Consider the following 24,050-nt stretch of genomic DNA (forward strand, 5'->3'; position numbering starts at 1 on the left):
ACAGAGGTCTCGGGCTGCCAGCTCCCACCTGGGCTGTCTGTCTGCAGAAAAGGGAGCCGTGGAAATGTTAGGTGAATGCAGTTTTTCCATGCATATGTATATAGGAGCGGAGTCAGCTGCCAAAGTAAATACAACCCTTCCCTTTCCAAAAATGTCCTCCAGGAATTGTAAAGGATCCTGGAGCAAGAATTCTGTCTCAGATCCTTTATGCTTTCTATTGGGGGAAGCGTATAAACCCGCTTCTTTTTAGCTCTAGCAAAGTCAACGTGCTGAGAGTGTTTTTTTTAATGACATGCACCAAAGGCGCTGGGAGCCGGAGCCATGGCCATGTGTACCCCGGGCAGGGCTTACGCAGAAAAACAATCCCAGTAAAGAGCTTTATAGCCACCGAGGAATGTGGAACCTCCACCAGCCCGGCCGAAGCTTGCAAAGCTAATTGCTTTGGGATTTACTCTTTGGGGGGGTCGAGTCTCCGTGGTTGCTGCCTCAGAGGGTCCCAGCTGCCCTTGCGGTTCATTAGGATGCTGAACAGGGAACTAGAGATGCTTTTAGGAGGCTGCAGCCGTTATGGGGTAAGGGAAGGAGCCATGCGGTTCCCAGCTGCAGCCCTGCCTTCTCCCGTTACAGCCGGGGACCCTTCCTGCCCCGGGCAGGGTCCGCACTCGGAGCCAGCGGTGGCAGTGGTGGTCACGGCATCCCCACAGCTGCTGTGGGTGCAGAGCCAGGTGCTGTCCCCGAGCCCGACGGGACCGTCCTCTGCAAGCCGACCTGCTGGGACCCATCCCCAGCCCGGGCTGAACCCCCAGGGCAGAAATGCAGGGGATGCTCTCGGGGGCCCATGCATCCTCGTGTCTCCCAGGGCAAAGGCTGCGGTGGCTGATTGCCGCTGCTGCTTGAACCGGCACCTCGCGACGTGCCGGCAGAGCGGCTGCTCTGAGGTGCTGCGCCTGCGGCTGCCGCAGTCGCTTCCCGCCAGGCCCCGGCTGGCCAGTGTGTTTTCTTTACTGATCTTTTCTTGCTCATTTAAGTGACTTTGGAAAATGGGATTTTGGCTCTTAAATCGTTCAGGGGCTTTTGAAAATTTGACTCTAAATACTTTCCGAAGTGCATTTGTATGAAGTAATTCTCTCCAACCTCCCACAGTGGTAGTCAGATTGCATTTAATCCATCACTGAATGTTCCCGAAGGCTGGGATCTGGCACTGTGCTCCACACGGAGCCGCGGCTCGCCCCATGCTGTGCCGGCACGGCTGCTCACTGCCCGACCTCCTCCTGCCCAGGGCACCTCTCACCTGCTTGTCACCGCCTGCAAAGCTGGGGCGATGCACCCCGGGGCCCCAGCCCTGCCCTCAGCACAGCCCGGCACAGCCCGGCGCAGCCCTGCCAGCAAGCCGAGCGGGCACGGCAGTGCATGCTGGCACGCGCGGCCGGCAGGGCTCAGCCTCCCCTGCTGTGGGGACACCGCGGTGCGTGGCCACCAGCACAATGGGGCTCTGCTCAGCAGAAGTGCTGCAGGGCCCCGGCCACCAGCCTAGCCCCTGGTCCCCTCCCACCCCCACGGCAGATTTTCCTGCTGAGCACCAAGGGCTGGTTTTCAGAGCACAATTATCCGTCTTGTGGAAACATGGAAACGATATTCCAATGCACGGGGCTGATTTGATTACATCCGTGACCCACCGAAATTAAGTTAAGGCGTTTTTCAGCCCTAGACTGAATTATTTCTCCTCCCTCTCTTTCGTTCCTCCTGTGCGGAGCAGCAGGATGGCTGGGACGGGGCTTTTGGGGGAGAGCAAACCTGGGACCCCTCGAGCAGCCCCTGGGTGCAGCAGTGCCCACGCACCCAGGCCTCGGTGCTGCTGCGGTGTTGGGGCCCTCACCGGCTCACTCACAGCCGCTCGCACAGCGAGCTCGATGCCGGTCTTTGAGGTGGTGTCTCTCGCCCCCCTGGGAGGCTGGGGCCACCACGGAGCCCTGGCACGGCAGACGGGTGCGGAGCTGCCAGAGGTTAGAGGCAGCAGAGCTGCTAAATCCCGCGCTAAGCCCGTCTTCCCTCTCCCGCGGGGAAGGAGAGCCTTCAGCAGCGGCTCGGCACAGCCGGTGCCCTGCCCCGTGCTGCTGCGCCCGGGCTGAGCCGTGTCCCAGGACAAGCCGTGTCCGGGGATGAGCCATGTCCGGGGCGGCAGTGCCGCCAGCAGCTGTGGCTGCGTGCGCCCTCGTTCCACGTGCACCATTTGGGATGGCACCATGGGGACACTGCTGAGCGTGGAGCGGGTGCCCCTGGTGCTCTGGCACAGCTGGGCAGAGGGAAGGAGCCGGTGCGTTGGCCAGGTGGGGCAGGGTAGCCGGGGTAGCACGGCCAGGGTAGCATGGTTGCACCCCAGGCTCCGTCCCGGCGAAGGGGCAGGCGCAGGGGCCACGGAGGAGCGAGCCGGCGTGGGGGCGATGGCAGGCCTGAGAGGCCGGCACAGAGCGAGGCTGCAGCCGATGGTTTGCTCTGTGGGACAGAGGAATGTCTGTGCTGGCTAATGAGTCTGCGTGCAGAGGAAATGCTTTGCCAGTGAGAACTCTGGTTAAACAAGGCTGGTCCGTTTCTGCGAGAGCCACCACACTGGAGGAGGCCCCTCTGCACTCTGCCGTGTGCCCAGGCTCCCCGGCACCAGGGGCTGCAGGTGGGACAAGGGCGAGGGCAGGAGAGCCAGCACGGCTGAGGCACGGCAGCTGTGGGGCCAAGACAGCGGCAGAGCAGTTTCTGCCAGCAGCCGTCCCGCTGGGGCTGCGGTCCCTGAGCAGCAGGTGATCGTGCACTGTGGCTCAGCCGGGCTCAGCCGTGGCCAGGAGCAGCCTCAGGGCTGCTCTAAGCTGCTCGCCATGTCCTGCGGTAGGGACTAGTCCCGGGTGGACCCCCAGCCCTGCCTGCTCGGGGCGCAGAGGGGACCCCCACCCCAGCCCCAGCCCCATCCGCCCGTGCAGGGCACAGCACATCAGCATTCCTGGGAGCAGGGTCCGGCCCCGCAGCGTCCGCTCGCCGAGGGAAGGCATTGAGAGGGGATTAGCCGTCTGATGCCCGCCCTTGCTCAGGCGCTTAATACAGAAAACAAACACCCTTGTGCACCCCGGCGGCCTCGATCCAGACGGGCTTTCTCCGTGCCCGTTGCCTGAGCAACTCTAATCTGCCTCCTGGGGCACACCGGGGCCCTGTACCCCCCGAGCTCGTGTACCCCAGCAGCTGCGGCAGTGCCGGCAGTGTCCTGGCTGTGCCTGGCACGCGGCTGCCAGCGGGACGCCACAACTCCTCTGCCTCGGGAACGGGCAGCACATGGTGGCTGGGAAAGGCTGGGAGCTGCGGGCACCCCGCTCCCCTGGGATCGGGGCACCTCTGTCCCGGTGCATGATTTGAAACTGTGCCGAACCAAGAGACAGCAGGACCTGGCTGCACTGGCACCACATTTCCCTACTTTTCTGCTCAGGGCAGCAGGATTTTTGGGGTCATGAAGTCCCCCCGCCATAGCAAAGCGGGGGAGCACCTCCTGCTTGCACTAGCCCTGTGCCTGCAAAGGGAATGGGCGGTGGGTTTGGGGGAGCATGGGAGCAAGCTGCTCCAGCCCTGGGCTGCCAAGACGGGCCAAGAAGGGGAAAGAGGGTTGAACACCAATCTGCCCCATCCCAGGGCAGCGTTGGAGGCAGGCAGGACCCCGTTTTGGGTGCTTTGCAGACGAAGGGGGCTCTTTTCCCACCACTGTGGCTGGTATTGTTGGCATCAGCATCCCCAGGGCACTTGGGCATCCCTGCACCCGGCGAAGGCAGAGCGGGTCCGGGGTGCGCGCCATGCCCATGGGCCCCATGCGCACCCCCCGGGCTGGTGAGGAAGGGGCCGAGTGCCCTCTGCTCCCACCCCGCCGGCGTGCCGGGGGCCGGGGGGGCCGCACTTTTATTGATTTATTTTGCGTCTCCCTCCTGCGACGGAGGAACGGAGAAGGAGAAGCGCTGCCGGGCTGCGACCTCCGGGGTGGGGGGGGGGGAGAGAAAAAGAGATTAAAAAAGAGGGAAAAGGAAGAAATCGCAGCAGCCGGCCCGGCCCGGCCCGGCCCCGCGCTGCCCGCCCGCCCGCGCCCTCCGGCAGCGCTGCCCGCTCGGCTCCGCTCCGCACCTCCCGGCTCCGCTCCGCACCGCCCCGCAGGGCTCCGCTCCGCCCCGTACCGGCCCGCCCGCCCGCTCCTCCCCGCGGCGGGGGTGCCCGGCCCGTCCCGGCCCGGCCCGGCCCGTCTCGCCCGCTCCCCGCCGGCTCCAGCCCGTGCCCGCCCGAGCCGCGCTCCGCCGAGGTAAGGGCTCCGCTGCTCCCCGGGTCCCCGCTCGCTGCTCCCCGCGCTCACCTGGGCGTCCCCCGCGGGTCGCGCCGGGCTCGGACGGGAGAAAACCGCTTTAATTTCTCAGTCACGAGTCCCTGTAATTCTGATTACTTTTCCCCATGCAGAGAGGAATATTGCGAGGACGCTTCCAAACGCCTCTTTCCAGGCGAGGTCCTAGCCTTGCATGCTTTTCTTTATTTCTTTTTCCCTTTTGTCATCCCTTCTTTTTCCCCTGACCCACTTTAATCGCGTGCCTTTTCCAATGAATTGTACCCAGAGGCTTTGGCGTGTTCGGGAGCCAGACAGACCGAGCCGTACCCTAACATTCAGACCTTTCTTTCTCCTGATACGAAATATGTTTGTGAGAACAAAAGTGTTTTGGGGAAAGTGCTGTGACCTTTGGGATCGCCGCTGCTGGCACGTCGGCGCAGCTCGATGCCCTGGCCCCGCCGGGAGGTTGTCCCCTCCCGTGGCTGCAAACATCTGCACCCAACAGTTCCCGGGTACCAGCAGGATCAGGGCAGGTCGCTGCGGATCCTTCCACAAATACCTTGGGAAATGCAAGGTGCTTATTTTATTTGTTTTTTTTAAGAGCGTTGTTGTTAAGTGGCTCCTGGTCTACCAGGTTCCCCAGCTTTGAACGCTCCCAGTAAGCCAGGAAAGATCCCCCCTGTATGGTAGCCCCAGGCGAGGCAATAACCTACCGGAGATATTTTCTCATCTATGGGCAGCTTTGCTATAAGGAACATGTTTAATAAATCATAAGGCCGGTGAATTCCTGGGATTTTTATTGCTTCTGTAAAAATGCAGTTTTGATCCGTCTGCGAGGGACACTGGGAAACAAAGCTGCTCCTTTCAGAGCCGGATCCTACGGATTTAGGACACTGAGCGGGCGGCGGGGCCGGTGGCTGCGAGCACCCCCGGGCAGGGGCAGCGCCGTGGTGGGCGGTGCGAGACGGGGGCTCCCGGGGCAGGCCCCCGCCACGCTTGGGGTTTTCTTCCTTTGCCTCTGTTCTTTAAGGCACCGAACATATTCCGGGTGCCTGGAGCCCCGTCTTGGCTTCCCTCGCGCTGCCGGGGCTGCGGACGCGACCGCGTGCACAGAGCTGAGGCAGCGATGCCAGGGGAAACATCACAGCTGGAAACCCAGCGAGGCTGCGCCAGGCTTCGAATTACATTTTTCCTCCTCGCCCTGTTGCCCTGGGGGGAAAAGAAGCAGCAAAACCCAAACTGCTAAAAAACTGGAGAGATTCTTGCAGGAAGAATCACCCGGTTTCCATCAGCCAGACTGACCCGATCCCCCCCCCCCGACAGTGGGGCAGCGGATTGCCCCGGCGTGTTTGGGCGGAGGAATGGAAGTAAAGCGATTTTCTTTATTTGTTTGTTCCAATCTGAAAACTGGGGTTTAGGGGTGGGTGCTGAGCCGAAACATGAAAGGTACACGGAGACGTGAACCTGGGAGCTGTCAGGAGCTCATCGGGATTTCGGAAAACTGTGCTGTAGCTACAGGAGTCGGTTATGGGTTGAAGTGGGTGGTGGAGGGTGCCCGGCTCTGCCCCAGCTGCCTGGCTCGAACTGAAAGCCCAGTCTGTCCCCGGCCGCCGAGCTGCCCTGGAGAAGCAGCGGTTTGGTGATCGGGATTTGTCCCCGTCTCCTGCCATGCCTTTGTTTTAGGCTGCGCGGAGCCTGGCCGCAACAGCAGAGGCAGGGAGGGAGCTTTTCTTTGTACGGGGAAACATTTAAATTCTTTACAGTGATTCATATATTCCATTCATATGAAACACAGTCCTGTGGAGTGTGAATGGGGACTGCTGGGGGATTTTTTTTTAAGGCAATAAGCCCTAGAAGTGTCAAAAGTTATTCACACCTTGGTGAAATCAAGGATATTTCTGTCCGTGGCTCTTGGCAGGGCCTCAGCGCAGCTCGCCTTGTGCTGGGTTTTTGGTTTCCCACTTGGATACGGTGCGGGGGGAGCGCAGGGGCAGCCCTCTCGCTCCCGCTGCCCAGCGCTGTAAGCATTTCTTGGTGTTTTCTCAGTGGCCGGAGGGGCCCAGCGCAGGCTGTGCCTGGGGTTTGCAGGGTGGCCCCCAGCGCTCGGCCCCACGGGGGTTTGGACCCCCGTCAGTCATGTGCCCAGAAAGCCCCCGGGGCTGGAAAGCAGCCGCGTCTCAGTGAGCCTGTGGCTGGGTGAGATGCTGTCCCTCGCGTTTCACCACTCGTGGGGTGGTCACCAAGGCTGTGACCAAAACTGCAGGCTGTGCCTGTCGGGGCAGAGCCCTGCCCTGTCTGCGCCCCGTCACGGGGGCCGCACACCAGCCCAGCGGAGGGACGGGCTGTGCGAGCATCTCTGCCTTGCAGGAGCTGCAGGAAGACTTGACATGCCCGGTGCAAGCGGGTGCCCCTCCGTCGGCTGCTGCGCGGTGGCTGTGCCTCTTTCAGTGCTGAGAAACCCCTTCCCCTCCTGGGCCTTTGGGGGGTGCTGCCCGGGGCGGCTGGGCTGGGATCTCAGCGAGAGGCTCCAGGGGTCAGGCACAGCCCTGGGGGCACTGATGTGCTCTGGGGGGGCTGCCAAGTCCCTGCTGGGGAACGTTAGTTTGGGGGGGGAAATAAGGTGGAGCGGCTGGGAGCCGAGAAGCATGGGGGCATCGCCCCGCTGCCAGGATGCGCCCCAGGTGCGGGGCCAGCACCCACGGGGGCTCTCGCCTCCGCCAGCCGCTCCGGGATGCTTTGAGCCGCTGTAAATCCTCTCCAAAGGAACTGGGAAGACAGTTTTATGGCTGCTGGGCAGGAAGATTAGCAGGGTGTTGTTTTCAGAGCTGATCCATCACGGGACGCAGGCGCTGCGTGGTGCATCCAAGCGCTCGGCTGCTGGTGGGTGGCACAGCCTTTCCTGTGAAGTTTGAGATAAAACCGCCTGGTTTTAATGTTCTGTCTCCTCTTGGGATCTGAGATGCGAGTGACAAAACTGCCTCCGTGGGCCCCAGGCCCCATGCGTCTCCCCTCTGCCCGTGCAGCAGCCGGGCTCCTCGTGAGCTGGGGGAACAGCAGATCGAGGGGATTTGGGCAACGGCACCTGCAAAAGGCATTAACCCTAGTGGAGAGGGCGTGTGGGGCCAGTCCCTTCCCATCCTCACACACTGCCTCTGTCATTCTCTCCTGTTTCAGTTTGTCTGCAGCCTGGGAAGCAGCAGAGTTTCCATTCCCCTGCGCTAAAGAAAATGTCTGTGACAATAAAACCTAATAGGTCGGGAGGGGGAGGGATAAAAAGACACTGAATTGCATTTGTCTTCCCCCAGTTTCCCCCTCCCAGCCCCTTCCCTGTGGGAGGGGGTGCAGGCTGTCGGCTCTGTTGGGCACAGGCAGGGCTCCAAGCCTCCCCACTCCCCCATGCGCTCAGCCACCAGCTAATTAGAGAGGCAAATTAGCTGCCTTAACAAAGGTGGAGGGGAGCATTGACTCGCACCCACTCCCTGCTTTGCACCCAGGGGTTCCCTGTGCCTCTGCCATTGCTCTCTGTCCCGGACATTTTGGGGAGAGGGGCTGGGTGCTGCTGGAAACTTGGCTGTGTCCTGCCGCAATCCCATGGGAGCGGAGCCCTCGGGGGCAGCAGGCGAAGCCAGGGGTGACACCCCACGCCGCTGGCTTCCCCGGGCTCTCCCGGGCTCTCGGTCAGGGCTCAGCCGCACATTGCTTCCCCTGTGTGGCGACTTGGACGCCGGCACAGACATAATAAACCGCTTTTCCTTTTCCCCTTGTCGCCGGAGCCATTCCTGAGTCACATCCCTGGCCGCCTGGCCTCTTCCCCAGGGCTGTCTGGTCTGGCTGCGTAACCCTGTGCATCGGCTGTGAACTTCAAAGCCTTGAGATCCCATCCAGCCGAGAAGGGCCCTCCTGGCTGGCTGGATGGCAGCGCACCGGGGAAACATCTGCGCGGGGTCGGGGGGGGGGGGCGCAGGGGCCAGTGCGGCCGGCAGGATGCTCTGCTCTGCTCTGCAAAGCCCAGCTCACCCACGGGCATTGCTCAGCTGCTCCCAAGGAGCTGCAGGAGCTGGACCCTTTCGCCAGGGCCACCTTCTGCCCTGTACCCCTGTATCTTCTCAGGAGCGTCCAACCGGGGACCCCACAGCTCCCGCTGGCTGCTGCCTCCCCGCAGAGCTCCCGAGCTTGGCCAGGGTGCTGCAGGTGGGAGATGGGTGCCATTAAAAATAAGGTGGGAGAAAAAAGGAGCCGAAGGCAGCTATGTGAGGGTTTCTGCCGTACCCTCAGCCCGTTAACGCAGAGCATTCCTATGGTCCCCATCCCTGGTGTCAGCCAAGTTCATGGAGCAAAGCTGCAGATCACAGGCAGAAACCGCAGCCAAAATCTGCAGAGCAGCCGGGTCCCGTCTCCACGACCTTCCCTGGGGCCGAGCCCATCCCGCTGGCCCATCTGGAGATGTTTGTCCTCAGAGGCTTTTCCAGGCGCCTCCGTCCAGGACAGGGCTTGGCAAGAAGCAGCCAGGGAAGATGGCAATGATCTTGATGTCCACCTGCTGTGGATGCAGAGATGCAGAGGCGAGGGTTTTCCCAGCTTGGATATTTTGCACCAAACAACCAAGTCCCTGTTTCTTGCGTTGAAGTGCAGCGCTCCCAGCACAAGCTCTGCCTTCCCCGGGCAGGATGCGGCCCCAGGAATCCCCCAAACCAGCGGAGTCCTGCAAACCTGCTGCAAACCCGAGCGGCCCAGCAATGCCGGACCCCTCCTGTGCCTGCCCTGCAGATCTCTCTGGCTGTCGCCGAGAGCCTCTTTATTGTTCTTGCGGAGGGTTTTGTTTCACTGCTGACTTTCAGGTTCCCAGGGATCTAAATTCTAAAGCAGGGTCTTGTAAAGAGCCCTGTCCAGATGGATGAGATGATACTGCTGGTATCAGATGAGATCTATCCCCTGTCTTTATCCGCAGACAATGCGGCAGGGGGAGCAAACAAGGACACAGCCTTTCTTCGGAGGCACATTAGCCAAATAAGAGCCTTCTCTTTGTTTTGTACCGAAACCCAAGACCCTGCGGCCAGACCACCTCGCTTAGCTGCCCCGATCCCCACAGCCACGCAAGGATTTACCCCTTTCGCTGCAAAATCCCCCGTGCCCAGATTGCATTGCGAGGGTGTTTCCTTTCCTGCTCCCGCTGTCGGGGGCATTGTCTGTGTCCCCCAGGGCCGGGCAGGTCTCCGTGCTGCTGCGGGGATGGAGCAGTGCTCGGGGCTCTTCTGCTCTCAGGCAAAGAGACATGAACCTCACACCTGCAGAAGGTGGAAGTTGCTTTGGTTGTGCACCATCTTTAAGGGAGAGCTGAGCCCATCCAGCCAGGGATCGGGGCCGCCCGGAGCAGCCAAGTCACTCTCTGCACAATGCTTAAAGCCTGTGGCCAATTCACCTGCTTTCAGAATTCATTACAAGTCCTAAAATTCAGCCCAGGTTTGTTTTAAGAAGTTACCAGAGGCTGAGAGAGCCTGGGACTGATTTATGGCTTCCCATCAAAATCATGTGGTTTTACCACGAAACTTGGAAGCTCTGGCTGCATTTTTTCTTTGGAGATTTTGGCTTTGCTCCAGGCTTGGCTCCGAGGGGTGAGAGTGTGAATCCAGGGTGTGCATCAGGGCTGGAGCATTCGGGTGCTGCAAGTGAAATGGAGGAGATACGGATCGCTGCAAAGAGAATATTTAATGTCAGGACAACACAGCCATCTTTTTCAGGGAAGCACCGATAAGGCGATGGGAGGCTTGGCACGGAGGGGAGCTCTAACAGTTCCTTTGCTTTCAGTGTGGCTTTAATTTCAACACTTGCCACTTATCGCCCTTGCATCCTGCTCAGTGTTCAGTTGCTCGATGTCAGCAGCCGAGAGCAACGTCCCCCACCGTGCCTGCGTGCCCAGGGAGGTTGTGCAAGTCCTGCTGCTCTCCATGGAGACCCGCAGGGTGAGCCGCTGGTGCCCACTGGGGTTAAATATGTGGGCTTTTGCCAGAGAAGCATATTTTCAGCCACAAACATGCATTGTCAATGACTGCAGAAAGGTATTTCTCAGCTGCTCCAGTGTCCTGTGAGCCAGCCAGCCAGTGGAGAGAAACAAGTCTACTTTTATTGCTATTTCTTCATATTTCCTGATATTGCCAGTCTGGCGCTCACAACCCACAGGCAGATCCCCGAAGGTCCTGGGTTTGGATTACAGCGGCGATACTTTTGTCTTTTCTTTGCCTTTGATTTCAGATGCTTTGGGCCCCGAAGGGGTCAGGCTGATAAACCCATCCACTGCAGCTGGGCGGTCAGAGACTGCAGCCCCCCCAGCGTGAGCAGCCTGGGCATCGAGAGCAGACCACAAACCAGGCCAGCGCGGGCGATGCGGGGCCGTGGCCGGGCGCCTCGGGCGTGGCTGGGGCTGGGGCGTCCCCCTTGCCATGGCAGCACGAGGATCCTGGAACTCAGCGACCGCTATAGGCCCACAGACTTCTGAGGGTCACACTGGGGGAGTTTCAGCTGCTGGCTCGTGGACAATGCGTGGACAGATGAAAACAGTGCTTTGCGTTACATAAATAACAAGGTCAGGGTGGCTGTGAGCTGCTCCAGCCACAAGCGGGTGCCGCACCCTGCCGAGCATCCCCGGCGCGGGGGCCGGCGGGACAGCAGAGAGTCGCTTTGGGGCTTGGGTGGCTTTGTGGCTTTTTAAAGTAAAGATGAAAGGGAGAGCCGGGCAGCATCGCATCAGTTCCCCCGTCTGCTTCCAAAGGAAGCTGGTGGGGCTGCGCCGAGCACCTGCTTCCCGAACATCCGCTCGCTCCTCCCCACCGCCGGCACAGAAACGTCCGCACTGCAAACGGACCTTGTCCGTGCCAAACACTGCACCGTGCTGCACTGCGCCGGCTGGGAAGCACCGGCTCATGTGGCACGGCCCCGGTGCGAGATGCTCAGGTGTCTGGCACCGGTCCTTCATCCGGGGCATGTTTGATGCTGCTCGGCACGTCCGCTGATGCTTTTTTCCATTATGTGTTCTCCCGTAGCTGTTTCTTAAAGACCACATGTGATGTTATTGCCGAACATAAACTATGAGCTAGGATGAGACCCCAGAGCTCTTCCGAGCAGTTATAAGCAGAGCTATACAATGAGTTTGTTATTTTATACCAAGCCCGGTATCTTCCTCCCCCCGGGGGAAGGCCAATAGAGCGAACAAGAGCAGGCCCATGCCAAACCGTGCCCAGGCAGCGCTTTTATGAAATCTTGGGTTTGTAAGAATTAATTTCATTTAAAACATTCTTTTCGTTTTTCATAAAGCACAGCAAATCCGCGGTACTTAGGGCAGGAATGCAGCGAGAGCGCTGCCGGGCAGGCAGCAAATTACCCGCGGCAGATGAGCCGTGACGGTGGGGTCACCCGTGGTCCGGAGCTCTGCTGGCCTCGGCTTTCTCCAGGCATCCGGCTGGGAAGAAGAGAGATGCTGGAGCGACCGTCTTGGATGCAGCCGGGTACAGGACTCCGGCAGCCCCCTCCCGTCCTGCGCTCCCAGGGGACGTGGGAGTTCAGTTGTGTTTATCCCCAAGGGTCAGGCAAATGCCAGCGTGGCCGTTTCCCAGCCCAGCGCCCGTGTGCTGCGGGGCTGTGGCATCCTGCGCGGGTGGGATGGGGTGTCACAAATCGTCTGTTTGAGTCCCCTGGCTGGTGGCAGCTGGTCCAGGGATGAAACCTGGCCTGAAACCCAAGCAGACTTGCTCAGGTGACAGCTTGCAAATAATTTATGTGAGTTTTGGGGCTGGGGGCACATGACCAGCACTGGGGGCCAGGGCTGGAGTGGAGCTCCCAGACGGGGGCTGGCAGCCGGTGCTCCTGCCCTGCACGTGAAGGCGTGAAGACCAGGGCTGTGGGAGAAGCAAACCTCTGTCCGCCTTGTTGCGGGGCTGCTGGAGGCATGGCAGGGGGCACCTTTCCAACGGCAAGACCCCTCCAGGGCCGGCTGCCACGGGGGCTCTTGGCATGGGATGGGATTTGCTCCCTGGGGTCCAATCCCAGTTGGAGGAACAACCCAAAATCCCATCTGGGCAGCCCAGAGGGCAGCCCCACTGGGAAGGGGTTTAACTCTCCTCCCTTCATCTATTTCCCCCTCTTGCAGCCTCCCAGGACAGGACCCGGATGGGCACCTCCTGTAACGTGTCCTCTTAGGATGCAAACGGGTGCTCGTGACCTTGGGCGCGCTTCCCCAGCAACCTCGGGAGTCCGGCCGCAAGCGCAGGCGTGGGACGTGGCCCAGGGGAGTTAGAAACCGGAGGCAGCTGATGGGTCTGGCTGGCTGGCCCCACCGCCAGGCTGGGATCACTCCCGGCCACACTCCCCGGCGCTTCCAGAGAGGCTCGCTTGCTATAAATCTCTGCCTCCCACCTGGCTGGTGGGCTCCAAGCCTGCTGGAGAGCTGATAGTGATGAACAAGAGGAGGATTAGAGGGTTTAGCAGGTGTCAAACCTCATCTTTCATCCCGCTGTGGGGAAGTCCGTGGCTCGCTTTTCCCTGCTCCTGCGCAAGCCCTGCCGGAGCCGGGGCTGCCCTTCCCTTCCTCGTGTTTGCTGCTGACCTGGAGGGAGTGGAAGATGGGGTTTGCAACAGGGCAGGGTGAGCTGGCGGCCCCCCGGGCTGCAGCAGGGGGTCTGCACCATGCCCGGAGACCTCCAGGAGCCGTCCAGCTTTGAGCGGTACGTTTTTGCTGGATAGTTGAAGCACCTGAGAAGGAGAGGTCAGCAGCTCTCCGTCACTGCGCGGCACGGCACAGCCGAACAGCCGGGGCCGGCGGGGATGTCCCAGGCGCGCGGTGAGCCAGGCGATCGAGTTTGCCAGCCACAGTATCAGGTTGAGCCCGCGTTGCTCCATGGTTTGCTGGGAAGAGCGTGAGAGCGGAGGGCTGGGCGTGCTGTTTATTTTGGTTAAATTGAGTTTTCTCTGGGAGATTGGGGGGCACCGGCAGCCTCCAGACAAGGGGCTTTTGTGAGCCGGGCTGCAAGCCGATCCTCATTTGTGGTTTTGCTTTTTTGGATGATACAATTTGTTATTCCAAGAACTACCCAGCAAATGGACCCCATTAGCCAAGTCCCAGAAGCTGCTGGAGCTGGTGCTGGCGGTGCCTTTGCCTGTGCCCACCTTGGGCCCGATGGGAGCCGCTGGGGCCGTGTTACCACAGTGTCTTTGCCCCTGGACGGTGCCTGGGGGAGATGGGGGGGCTGGGGGGCTGGGAGCTGCCGTCCCTCCTTGCAGGCTGCAGAGCTGCGGCTGTGCTGATGGGGCGTCTTATGGGATTAGCCTGGGCTGGGAAAGCCAGTGGGACAGGCGGAAAGCACCGAGTTTGTTGAATTCCTGGCACACTCATGCCCCTGGCGGCACGCTGACAATAACCTGATTGTTGCTGCGCTGCCGAGGGCCGGAACCAGTGCCAGGGGGAGCCCATCCGTGGGGCAGCCCCTTTGACCCCTCGGATGGGGCTGGACCCTCACCTCCGGCCACCCAAGCTCGGCAGCTTGGCGGGAGCTGCGGGAGTTTGCATCCCTCTCTGCCTTTGGGCATGAGGGCTCTGGCCCCAGCCCCAGCCAGTATTTAAGGTACTTCCCCACCCCCCCACCCCCCCAGCATCCCTGGGGAGAGTGCTGACTGCAAGCGGGGCTGACTGTCCCAGTGAAGTGCCTGGGGAGCAGGGTGGGGAGCAGGCGGCAGCCACAGCATCGGGGGTCCTACGGCGGCTGCAGTTCTGCAGTTACCCATGGCAGCTCTGCAGCACCCCGAGCGGGGCACGGGCACTTCTGTGCCGCAACACGCGGGTCCCTGGCACTGAGCAGCAGGACCTGCGCTGAGGGCAGCACATGGGGTCCTGCCGGCAGCCCCCCACCTGCTCCACAGCAGCCCCAGCACATCTGGGTCTGCCCAGGGCGGCTGCGCAAATGTAGCTGCAGCCTTGTGCTGTTGAAGCCTGGCCCCGGGGCCACGGTGCCAAGGCGTGTCCATCCTGCCGGGCAGCCCGAGGCTGGGTGGTTCAGCTGGAGCATCCTTGGCCCGCTCGGCGTTACCTCCTACCGTGCGGGGATGCTGCTGGCTCTGTTTGTCTTGGCTCCGTTGGGCTTTTTCCTGCATATGAGCTGGCTGGAGCTGGGCAGGAGCCAGTGGGTTTATAAATAAAAGCATCGGACACCTCTCTGGGTGGTGCTGAAAGCTCCCAAAATAGCCCTGCCGCCTCGCCAAGGCACGCGTGGCCAGGATGTTCACAGAGGCAGCCCCGGGGCTGGGTGTGGGAGCAGGGCTCCCCCTCTCCCCGACTCCCATCCCAGACACCCTCGCACAGCAGCCCCTGGGGTCTCTCTCCCCAGCCAGGCAGGCACCCGCTGCTCCTGCAGCACCAGGACGGGCTGTCCCGGCCAGCCAGGCTGTGTCCCTGCTCCTGCCAGCCTCCCGATGGGACCTGTGCCCCAGGGCTCATTGTCCCCCAGCGAGGAGGGATGGCCCAGGAGCGGGCAGCGGACACCAGCTGTGCCCGGGGCTGGGTTTGCCGCAGCGGCTGGGTACCTGCAGAAACCTCCCCGGCAGCGCAGGCACGTGGTGTCACAGAGAAGGGGGGGGTCAGTGCTGGCGGGGACCCAATGCCGCACTCCTGCGAGGGGAGCAGAGCAGCCCTGGGGCACGGTGCGTGCCGGGCACCGCACAGAGGGAACATCAGCTGTGGCGAAACGGCCCCTCGGCCAGCTCCGGTTGATGGAGAAGAGCTGGGAGGAGAGTGCCAGCTTTACGGCTTCACCTCCTGCGCCTGGCGCTGCCTGGCCGCATGCCGTATTTTCGCCGCAGCACTGGCCCAGCCCGGGCAGGGTTGGTCGGAGGCCGTGGGACACTGGCCTTGCGTGGCATTTGCTTTCTGCCAGCAGAGGAAGCCTGGCTCGCCGGGGCCGTGGTCTGACCCTGGCAGAGCCCAGCCGGGGCCACAGGAGGGGCCAACCATAACATCCCAACAAAAGGAGCCCGGCAGCGGGCAGGAGACAGCGCTGGGAGCCAAGTGCGGGGGCAGGACCCCGTCCAGGGCTCCTCGCGCCATCCGCCTCTGCTCGACGCTGCCTGGCCTGCCTGCAGTGTGCCGGGAGGGACGGAGGCGGCAGTGGCCTTGCAGACCCCGGTGCCTCCCTCGGGGGCCGGCTGCAGCGTTGCCAAGGGCCAGCGCGGATGGGGGGGTTCCCGGCGCCCAGCCATGGCCAGAGCTGTCCTCCCACTGGGCCCCCGCCAAATTCCACCCAGGGCCTGGCATTTCAATGTGCCGTGCCTTCAGAAAACAGCATTTTAATGCTCTTGCTGTAAATGAGGTGGAAAATGTCTGTGGGCTTGTGCAGGAAGGCTCCCAGGAGCCCGGCCGCGCCGTAGGTGTGCCGGGGGCTGGCTGAGCCCTGGCCAGGCAGCTGGGGATGGGGTGGGATCTTCTGGAGCCCCGCGTCTCTCCGGGACTTCCCTGCAGTTGCAGACCAGCTCTGCTTCTGGTTATTTCCATCGCAGCGGCGAGGCTGGTGCTGCCCGTCCTCAGGGTGGGTCCCGCCAGCCTCTCGGTGTGGAGGTTTGGGGTGCACCCTGACCTTCCCACGGTGACCGCGGCCAGGGGTCTGTCAGCCCTCCCCGGGCAGGGATGGGAGGGCATTGCCTGCTGCTGTCCCTGCGCTGCCCTCAGCCCGGCCAGTGCCTCCAAGAGCCTTTCCCTACTCCGTTCCCACATGGGTTGAAGGCTGAAGGGTTTCTTGGGTTTCTTTTCTCTTTTTGTTTGTTTTTTTTTTTTTAATAATTGTCCTCTAGAAAAATGGGATGAATAGGTCGATTTAATTTTTTCCCCATGTTTCATTGCCATATGTGAAGGCTCATAAATGCCAGGCGAGCACGGCAGCGCGGCACCCGCAGCAGACGCCCAGCGCTCGCCCGAGCCGGGGCTGCCACGCACTCGCCATTTCCTAGAAGGCAGCAATGTGCCAGCGCCTGCCCCGGGTCAGGTCTGCTCCCTGGCGCGGGGGGACAATTGGGATTGGCGTTGGGGTTCCTCGGCTGCGGGAACGGGTGCCAGTCCCCTCCTGAGCACCACGGCAGCCTCCCGGCGCCTGTGCCCAGACGAGTGGGTGCCCCCATGCAGAGGCGGGGGGTCCTCGCCCACGCTCAGCGCTGTGCCGCTGCTGGCCCGTGTGGCCTTGGGCAGGATGAGCCCCTCTTTGGGCAGCGAGTCCTGAGCAGGGACGGAGGGAGGTTCCCACATGACACAGCCCGGAGGAAAACTCTGCCTGGAAAAGAGGAGCTGGATGTTTTTCCAGCTTGAAGCCTAAACAAAAGATTTTGTAATAAGTGTGTCCCCTGGCCTCGGCTCGGCACCCGGCTCAGCCAGCCGCAGTGGCCGGCGCAGCCCTCCCCATCCCCCCCCAAATTGGTCCCTGGCTTTGCACCCCGGTGCTCCCAGGACAGGGCCACGGGGCATGGCCCTGCGCCGTCACCGCTGCAGGCTCCGTCCCTTCCTGCAGCAAAACATGCCCCCGGGAGACTGCAGGGACACGGGGACACGGGGACAGCCCGGAGTGCCGCCGGCTGCATGTCTGTCCAAGGGCTGGCGTCTCTAACAGAAATAAATACGTTCCTCTAAGAAAATATTCTGTATATTCTGCACTGATTTCCACTGGTGCTTGAACTCCAGGTCCCCAATTTTGCTTGGCAAAGGGTCAATGGTAACAGAGACGCCCAAGGCAAGTGCTCTGCGCCCTGCGGGGAGGCAGGGCTGGCCCTGGTGCTCCCAAGCCCTGGAGCCTGTTAAGGTCACCGGCTCCTTGGTGCCTTTCCCAGCCGGCTCACTCCTGGCGCTGTCCTGACTGCTCCTGCCACTCCTTCCCCTGACCTGGGTCCAGAAGCGGTTTTTCCCCTGGGATGGTCTGAGGCACACGAAATCCATCCCATTTTCCTCTGGGCAGCTGCCCTGGCGCAGCCTCCGGCTGCTCCGCAGGGCACCGTGTGCCCCCGGGCAGGGCAGCTCTGCCGGGTGGTGCCGCGTCAGGAGAGGCAGAAGCAGCAGGAGATGAACATGGTTTGTGGGTGCAGGGGTCCAGCCAGGAGCAGGCGGAGGGGATCTGGAACCCTTTAAAGCAGCTTAAATGAGATACTCGATTGCACTCGATTGCACTCAATTTCCAATTAGGAGCCTGGTAATAAGACTGGGGCTTCAGGTGGTGGCACATTGGCATTACCTGAGGTGGAAAGCTCTTTGTTTATGACAAATACAGATGGTGCACGTGGGAATGGCGAGCGGCCCCCCGTGTCCCCTGGGACACGGCACCCGGCTGGCCAAGACCCGGGAACACCAGGGGAGGAGGGGAGCGGAGCTGCCCCATGGGACTCGCTGCCGCCTCGGCCACGGGGCTCGGGGGGAAACAGGGTTTTGGCGTAATCCCCAGGAAAGCGGGGCCTCTGGAATTCCCTGTGAGGCCTTCGGCTCCGAGACAAAGGAAATGTGGAAACTAAAAAAAAAATAATAAAAATTTCAAATTGAAAAATCAAAGCAGCTGATTCAGCGATGTTGAAACATCTTGTGACAGCGTCGGACAAATTTTTTCCAAACAAAATTCTGGGAAAAAATCAGCCTGATTTTACACAACCCGCATCCGTACTGATGGAAAGGCACGTGCTGGGGGGTGGCGTGGGGGCTGCCCGCAGCCAGGGTGGTGCTAGGATCAGTACACGGAGCCCCGCAGTGCTGCAGAGCTCCAGGAGCGCAGCCTTGCAGAGGCTCTGCACCCACCGTGGTGCCGGCCCCGCCAAAACGGTCGTTACAGAGTGTGGAGGAAAATCTGAAATCCAAGCCGGCAGCGCGGGGCCAGTGCTGGCCGGGCAGCGGGAGCGCGGTTTATGGTAGCGTCTTGTCAGAGTTTCCACTGAACACCTCAGGCTTGCTGGGATCTCGCATCAGCTCACATAAATTAAATTAAATTAAATAACAAAAACTAAAATACTGCCTGAAAAGCGTGCGCTCCATCCCCTCGCTGGGGTGTGAGTATGTGTAAGCAGCTCCGCCGCTGCTGCCGTGCCAGAAAAGCTCCTTTATGGTGCGTGGCCCCGGGGGCAGCCGGGGATGGGGATGGGATGGCGATGGGGACAGGGATGGGGTGCTCGGGGCAGCGGGATGGGGAGGGTTCAGGCTGCGGCAGCTGGGGACGAGGGTCCTGCCGGGAGCCCCCGCTGTCCGGAGAGAAGCCGCCGCTCATTTTCTTTACTGGGTTAACTGAGAGCGCAGCATCAGGGTTAAAGCTCTAAGGGTTAAAGTCACATGCTTTAACCCTCTGAGAGCCCCGAGCGAAGGCTGGGCTTGTCAGTCACCTCCTGGGGCACTGCGAGGGCAGGGCAGGAGAGGGGCCCCCGCCAGCCGGAGGGGTGCAGCCCCTGCTCCTCCTCCCCACCGTGGCACGGCCGCCACGGCACAGACACCCCGCCACGCCGCCCCGCAACTCACCCGGCTCCGTTGCTGCCCGCCCCGACGCTGCACCCGTGCCCAGCAGGTACCAGTCCCTGGTGGGATGTTCTGCCCTGGGCGCTGCGCCCGGGAGACCGTGGGAAGGGACCCGGGCAGGGGTGGGGGATGGCACGGGGGTTAGTGACCACCCTGGGGGGGGATTTGCTGAGCAAATGGGGGGAGGAGGGTCAACGTGCCCGCACTGCCCGAAGGGGTGCCGGTGGGAAGCACCAGGGACCGGGACCCCCGTGCCGCCCCGCTGTGCCCGGGGAGCAACATCTCGCCCCAGCAAGCCCCTGTGGTGCGGGCAGGGAGCAGCCGGTACCAGGCCACATGCCACCGAGGCGAGGGCGGCTTTCAGAGCGGGCAGGGCCGCGGCGCTGCCCCGGCAGGTAACCCTATCCCCCCACGCCATCCGCCCGCCGGGGAGGGACGCAGCCGAGGCTCCCACTCCTGAAATTTATTTTACTGTAAACCTAGCTCTAAGGCAGCTTTTTCTCATTTTTAAACTATTTCGTATCAATCCTTGGCCTGACATTTGTTTTCTTTGAGTGCGGTGGGGAGCGTGGTCGGCATTGCTGAGGATATCTCCTCAGGAATCTTGGCAGAGGCGGCTCCCTATCTTTGAAGAAACGGCAAATGCAAAACAGAAGGCAGATATTAGAGAAGCACAAACAATATTTTCCCCCTGCTAACCCCAGAAGCAGCACAGCGGCCGGCTCAGGGATGCAGTGGTGGGGGGACCCTGTGCCCAGACCCCACCGGCGGCACCGCACCTGCCCGGGTTGAGCCCCGGGGCAGGCAGAGCAGGGCAGGTCCCCATCACCTGCAGCCACACTGTTGTGCAGAGGCACGTGGCCAATCCAGTCCCCAAGGGCTGTGACCAACCCGCTGGGACGGGGAGCGGTGGCAGCCAAGGAGAGGTCGCACCGGGAGGGTTTGCAGTAGATGGGGGGGAGGCTGGTGCAGCCGGGGGTGCCCCCACCGGGGTCTTGCCCTTTTGGGGGCTGGGGTCACCTCCCGCATGCTGAAACCCCAAGGAAATGCTGCTCCGAAGGTGAAGCTGGTTTCACCGGCGTGTTATTGCAGAGGGGTTTTGCAGAGGACGTGCACGGCGAGGGTGTGTGGGAGCGTGGGCAGCTGCTGGAACATGGGCTGCCCGGCCGGGCAGGCTGCCTGCGGCAGCAGCGCGGGCACCAGCCAGGCACACGCAGACTCACCTGGGGGTGTTGCTAAAAAGCTGGAAAAGGAGAGGAAACAGAGATCAAAGGACCCAGCAAAACCAGGGAGACAGGATTTCAACCCCGACATTAAATAAAATGACTGTTAGGATAAACACTGCAAGGCAGTTTCCCGTCCCGGGCAGCCAGGCTCGCTGGCGGGGGTGGAGGCCGGGGTTATGTTCCTTGGCACTTCGCACACGAGAAGTTTTCGCAGCAGCTCACAAATTTGCCATCGTATCTGGGCAGCTGGGAGGGTGGCGGAGGGCGGCGCTGGCGAGGAGCGGCGGTGCTCAGCCCGGGAAAACAACGGTGCGGGGGATGCCGCGGTGATAACGCTGTGCCGGGGAACGAGCTGCTGACCAGCGGCACCAGCTCTCTCGGGGGCACCGGGCACCGGGAGCCGGCTCAGGAGCTGCTGAACCTGCATGCTCCCACTGCTTGGGAATCTGTTTCCACTGTGGCACGAGGCTGCGATGGACGGAGCGTGTCTGTCCTGCGGGAGGGCAGGCGCTGCTGTTGAGGTTCCTTGTTGCACCTGGAGCTGCTGTGGGGGTTCTTGCAGGTGGCGAGAGGAGAGCCGGGCGTCGGGGCTGATGAACAGAGGGGCTGGGACGGCGGCGTTGGGGTCTGGGGCAGGAGAAGCTCCTGGATGCGGTCACATGGACTGGTCCTGCAGAGCAGCCGCTCGCTGCTTAAAACCTAATCCACTGAGGAATGAACATCCGTGGGTTCAGACCTGGCCTCTCCCCCTGTTCGCTCTCGGCAGCTCGGGCATTTCTGGCCCCCTCCATGCCCTGCCCCAAATTTCGCCCCGGTGATGGATCGTTAGGTGCTGAGGAAGTGGCTGAAAATGCTGCTTCACTTGCCATGGGTGCCTTGGAAAGAAGGGAAGAGATGCCTGGCTTAGGGGAAGGTCCTCCCAACGGAGCTTTGAAGCCACCGCAGGGCTCCTGGCCTCGCCAGTGGCTCCCCACAGCAGCGGCTCCCCTAGTGCTGTTACGGGCTCCCACTGCTCCTCGATCGCCCGCATCCCCCTTCACGGGGTTTCCCTTCCCACGGGGTGCGTGGACAGGGGCTGGAGCAGCCGTAGTGTTGCTGCGTTCACTCGGGTGCAGAAACTGCATGTTCCCATGGTGCTGGTGCGGGTGCAATGGGCTCCAGCAGCACCAGGCTGCTCTGTGCTGCGCCATTGCCCCAACTCTCGGCGGGGACAGCGTGGATGGGGACCCCGGAGGTCTCTGGGGCATCCCTGCCCCACACGTCCTGACCCGCAGTGTGGGCAGCAGCCCCCTGAGCAAGCTGCCCCGGCCCCTCTGAGCACCCCTGCCCCAGAAGGCTCTGGCCCGGACCACAGCTCATTATAATTAAGCCGGTGACCCCAGTATGAGGCTGGAAGTTTAAATGTCTGCGGTTGATGGCCACTTGCCTGTGAATTCCCTGAGATGGGAATCGCTCTCTGCGGGTCCCTCCAGGCTTAGCAGATTTCTTTGCAAAATACCCATTGCATTAGAAAACACTCTTTCTGCACAGGAGCTGCGAGGGCAAAGTGGTGTCTGACCCACGGACCCCGGGTAAATACCATCTGCTTCCCACCAGAGCTTATGTGTCCCTGGGGCAGGGCTGCTTCGGCTGACTGAGCCGGCACGCGTCCCTCGGAGAGCGATGCCCTGAAGCTGCTGCAGCTCGCTGGGGCTCGCAACCCCTGTCCCTCCCCGGGGTGTCTGGGCAGATGCTCCACATCCCGCACCAGGATTTGGGTGCGAGAGGCTGTGCTCAGGTCGTGGCATGGGCTGGGGCTCACACGGCAATTTGGACCCCGCGCAGCCTGGCCCCTGCCGCTGCACCTGCAGAGACCCTGCACAGACCCCAGGAGAGGGGCTCCAGACCCTGCCCGGCGGCTGCCGGCACAGCGAAGGGGACGGGACCCTCCGGCACTACCATCCTCACCATACGCCCCAGCTCCGGCCCTCGGCTCTCCCTCTGCTCCATCTTTTGGCTACCAGGGATGGCATTGCTGCTGCCCCCCAGGCAGGCCACCATCCCGCTGGGAGGAGGAGGAGGAGGAGGAGGAGAGGGGAAGAAGAGGGGAAGAAAAAAATGAATCCCCACAAAAATGTCTTCATAACAGGAAACGTCTCATAAAATACCTGTGGTTTGGCATGTGTGATCCGACTGGTCAAACTATGCACCTGGCAGGCAACCCTGCTATTAATGCTGCGCACAGTCTGGTATTTCGGTGGAGCTGAGGCTGGCGGGGGGAGGAGGATGGGACCGGGGAGCTGGGGGCGCAGAAGCCCTCCGTTGGGGCCGGGGTGAGGGGCGGAACATGTCCCTTGGGTCTCACTTGCCTCCATGTGTGCCCGGGGGACATCCCACCTGTGTTTTGGTGAGGGGACCACGGCGCCCCGGCGATGCAGTGAGCCGGGCTGAGCCTCGCGCCCCGGACAGAAACCCAGCATTTCTGCAGCTTCAGGCCAGGGTTTTCCACCCAGACCCGGGTCCAAGCCAGTGCAGACCCCGAGGTCTCTGTCCAGGTCTCCAAATGCCACGGTGCCCGCCGTTCCCCACGGATGGCTTCGCCCCTGTGTGCACCCTCGGCTCCGGCCACGGCCTGGCACGTCGGCAGCGATCAGCCCGGGGCTCTCCCGTGCTCAGCGGAGGAGTTTTGACAGCTGGAGGTGAGGGATTAAGCCCTGAGCTGTGACCTGTGGCAGGCTCATGCTTTGCTGCGCTCCCGGCACACACACATGGAGGGTCATTAATCCGCCTTAGCTGATCCCTGACCCAGCGGCTGCAGGATCAAGTGGCGGCACCGACCCTGTTGTCAACACCACCATCGGACCCCCGGCTCCTCGGCTCCGGGCAGCGTGCGCCATGGGCAGCACGCACCGCCCAGGCCCCCACCATGGCCAAGTGCCGGCCTGACACCGATGCAGGGCATTGCCCGGCTTGCGCGGTGGGGCAGGGTGCAGTTCCCGCACGCTCCCCGCTCTCTGCACATCGCAGATGGCTCAGGCGTGTCAGGAGGTGAGTCAAGATGGGGAGAAATACCCAGGTTGGTTTTGCAGCGAGCTCTTCAGCAGCTGCCTGCAAACCAGCTGTTTTATGACCGGCGGAGCGAGCAGAACCTGGCATCCCACCGCCTCGTGTTGTACACCCATCCCCAGGCTCCTCCCGCCGCAGCAGCCGCCCCCCGCCGCAGTCCCCCCAGCGCCAGCTCCTCTCCTGCGCCCCGCACAGCCGCCCCCAGCTGCGCACGTGTTGGCTGCCCCGCGGCTGCCAAGAGCGGCTCGGCCCGTGGCCTTTCCTTCAGCCCTCCGCCCCCCGCCCGCCTCCGCAGTAGTTGCTATCGCAGCAGGAGTTAATTCGTACGGAGCCCCCAGCCTCGGAGTTAATTTGGCTGCAACCCCTGCCTGGAGCGGGGCAATACAGATGGACGCAGCCACCACCCGCAGCAAACCGGGCTGAAGGCACCGCGGGGCTGTGCCGCAGGGCAGTGCACCATGCTGTGCCGTGCCGTGCTCTGCCATGCCGTGCTCATGCCCGCTCCATGCGGGGACCAGGCGCGGGTGCTGCAGGGGTGGCAGGAGGCTGCCTGCAGAAGGGGTGGGGTGTTTTTCTTTCGTCAAGGAAAATGTTTTCTTGTTCCCTCTGCTGACAGGCGGGCGAGGCTCCGGGTCCGTGCGGCGCGTACAGCAGCTTTTGGACGGGATCAGGTGTCATGCATTTAAGGCCCGGCTTGTGCCAAGACTCTCCCTGCGCGCTCCGGCGCTGCTCAGCCGAGCTGCTGCCTGATGCCTTTGGCTTTCTCAGCCTGGCCTACGGAAACAACGTGCTCGCTCTCCGTTTCAATAGCTCACTTCTCGTTTTTGACGCGTTTTATTATTATTTTTAAAGCATGTGTAGCGCAAACCAAATCATCTACCTCCCGCTGGAGTCAGTCCAGCCCCATGTTGGGCTTGGAAAACCTCCCTGCTTTATTTTT

General features: G+C 61.9%; 1 protein-coding gene across 1 annotated transcript in view; it reads left to right on the forward strand.

The window, feature by feature from the left end:
• Positions 1-4,261: 4,261 nt before the first annotated feature.
• Positions 4,262-24,050, forward strand: part of COL8A2 (collagen type VIII alpha 2 chain) — a 34,858-nt gene continuing 15,069 nt past the window's right edge. Inside the window, exon 1 of the mRNA XM_076357654.1 lies at positions 4,262-4,318. The gene's annotated coding sequence lies outside the window, so the exon portion shown is untranslated. The remainder of the gene's footprint in view (positions 4,319-24,050) is intronic.

Source organism: Aptenodytes patagonicus, chromosome 21 (assembly GCF_965638725.1).
Source record: "Aptenodytes patagonicus chromosome 21, bAptPat1.pri.cur, whole genome shotgun sequence".
Taxonomy (NCBI): Eukaryota; Metazoa; Chordata; class Aves; order Sphenisciformes; family Spheniscidae; genus Aptenodytes; species Aptenodytes patagonicus.